Source organism: Hippopotamus amphibius, chromosome 11 (genome assembly GCF_030028045.1).
Source record: "Hippopotamus amphibius kiboko isolate mHipAmp2 chromosome 11, mHipAmp2.hap2, whole genome shotgun sequence".
Taxonomy (NCBI): Eukaryota; Metazoa; Chordata; class Mammalia; order Artiodactyla; family Hippopotamidae; genus Hippopotamus; species Hippopotamus amphibius.
The window spans coordinates 106274475-106277630 of record NC_080196.1 but is presented as its reverse complement, the minus strand read 5'-3'; positions in this window follow the sequence as shown (position 1 = coordinate 106277630).

Below are 3156 nucleotides of genomic sequence, written 5' to 3'. Positions count from 1 at the left end.
TTGGCCACTTCTCTTGAAGCTCTGGAAAAGAATGTGCATCCAGGCTTTTCTGGTTGTTGGTGGGACCGGATCCATGTGAGAAAACTCTGCCTTGCCAATGTTTAATGTCTTTAAACCAACTCGTTGCTTCAACTATTTAAAACCGATGTTTGTTGTACTAATTCAATCTTTTAAAATTTGGTTAGAAGGGATTAGCAAAACAGAAGTTGAGTGCTTCTCTTTGATATCCTTAAGCTTGACATTATTCACCTTCAAAAGTAGAGTTCTTTTAGTCTGTTGGACATTCATAGTCTCAGTCATCTGTACTTACAGTTGAAATCCATCTTCAGATTAACCTGGAGTTCTAAATGAAGTTTGGAGAACCTTCAACAACTGTCTTTTTACTTCTTTCCAGGTCTATATCTCTATATATCTATATATAGATATATATCTCTGTACACCCCAGTCAACCCTACCTAACGGAAGTTCAAAAAATTATTCATAGCTATCCAAATAGACTTGCAATGTTAGTATTTTTATCTTTGTCCTTTCTGTGCTTTTCACTTGTGTTAGGCAGAATGTTAAGATGGTCTGCATGACTTTGCTCCTAAGTGTTATGCCTGTGATTATGTAACATGGCAAAAGGGATTTTATAGATGTAATGAAGATTATTTGTCAGTTGATATTGAAATAATCAAAGGATTGTCGATATGGTTATTTAGGGACATCTAGGTAGGTTGAGCCCATTTCATTGAGTGTGTTCTTTAAAAGTAGAGTTTTCTCCAACTGATCATAGTAGGAGAAGTCAGAGATGATCAAAGCACAAGGAAAATCAGTACAGCACTGCTAGCTGCAGATGGAGGGATCATGAACAAGAAGATTGGCCTCTAGGAGCTGTGAGCAGTTCCTGGCTAACAGCCACCAAGAGAATGGAGAGCTCAGTCTTGAATCACAAGGAGCTAGGTACTGCCAAGACCCAGGAGAGTTTGGGTGCAGATTCTCCTCCAAAGTCAAAGTAGAAAGAGCAAATTGATTGCTTTGAAAGCAGGAGAGCTTAGGCATCTCCATTTATGTATTTGAACTTGATATCAATGCACAACAAAATTCATTGGTAGAGGACATTTATTATTTTTGGATATTTATTATATTCTGACCACTAAAACCAGTAAAAATTAATAGATTATGACACCTGACTTATCCTTTTTTTTTTCTGAATATCATCCCTGGACTCTTAGTTAGATATGGGTGAATGCTGAAACTGTGAATTTATCTACGCATTAGCAAAACTCATTCATGACTTTCTTGTGAGAAATTAAAGATATGTTTATTGAATGAAAATATAATTAGTATGTGGAATTGGATAGCTAAAACAAAGGATGATAATCATTAGATTATTTTAACATAGATAATAAGTTAAGAAAACTCTCTCATAGCATTATGAAGTGTAATAATTACCCTTCACTTTACAGAATTAATAGTATTGATTTTATTAGAATAAATATGGTTTCTATGATGCAGACAGTGTCCTGATAATAATTATGTTACAGACAATTGTATGCAGAGTCTATAAAATTATATAGACAAATTAGAATTATGGTCTTAATATACCAAAACACATTAATGGAAATAGATATAAATTACTGTATTGTGGCTTAGAAAATGGTAATTTCACAATAAGATTATAAAAGAACATGGGAAAATTGAATTCTTTGTTGAAAAGTATGAAAAAATTTGCTAGGTTCATCAAATTTTATTTGATCCCTTCATCTCCTTCAAGTTTTTCTGAACGACTCTCAGGTCATTACTTACCCATCTTTTGTAAAATTGCAAATATTCCCTTCCCCATTCCAATACAACTTTCCATCCATCTTCTCTGGATGATTTTTTCCTAACACTTATAACCTTTTAACAAACTATAAAATTTATATATTAATCATTTTTATCACCTATCCCCACCCCTATCAATGCACCAAAACATGTTTCAGGAGTGCAGGAATGTGTGTTTCTGTTTACACTGACAGAAACATAGTGGATGCTAAATAAATATTAATTGGGTGGTATAGAATAGACTCATAAAAAAAAAGCATTTGGTTCCATTTGCCATATTTAAATAAAATATTTAAAACTTGATATAAGCCAGAAAAAATATCTGGAAATATTACACAATTAGCAATTAAAAGAAGCATTTCTGTTTATATTTGAAATCTGGTTTGGCAGAAGATATGTACTATACCTTGTTTTAAGCACTTATTTGAATTGAAATGCAGAAGAACCATTGGTTGGAGGTTCAAAGTTATGAAAATTAGGTAGAAATATTCACAAGACATGTTTTGCCGTATACAAAGAGGAATTTGCCAGAAATTAGAGTTTTTCAGAAATGGAAAGAATGCTTTAGGAGGCTTTCTATCCCTTTTCACTGGATTGTTTGGAGAACCATTTATTTGAGATATTTCAATGGGCTTCAGGCAAAGATCCACCTGAATTTTCAAACCTTGAGATTGTCTAGGATGAAAAGGCTTGTGGATCAGAACAAAGCATAAAAATTGTGACTGAGTCTCAGAATATATAGTAAAACTGTCTGGTTAAATATTACAGTGGAATTGTTATTGTAATAACACTAAATTTGATTATAATTTTCAAGTGTGAGAAAATAACATTTAACAGTATAATAAAAGTGAATAGCCACTCACCATGGATATTTTCTAAACCAGCTATTCAGGCACTCTTGGATGCATGCTATTAAAAGTGAAAAATGAGCAGGATACATACTGCTACCCAATGATCCAAAAGCAAAATAACAGCACCAGTTTTTTTTCTTGCTAAAATGGCTTCCATCTTAGTTTATGGAATATACGTGCTTTATTTTCATTTGCTAAAGTTTTTGTAAAATTACACTATATTCAGTGAAATTGTTGTGGAACCCAAGTCCGTGTGCCCAATGCACTGTTTAGACCAAGGAAATTGAAACATCAGAGTTTGGAGCAGAGAAAGGTTTACTGATGGAGAAATCACCAACCAACCCAGAAGATGGGAGGCCCTGGTTTGTCTCAGATTCATGTTGCCGGCTAGCTGGGACATAGGACTTTTAAGGGCAAAAAGGGTAAGAGGGAGGAGGTGTGATTACAGCCTCCAAATAAGATCTCATTTGCAGACTTCCCCGTCTTGTGAATCAGTGTG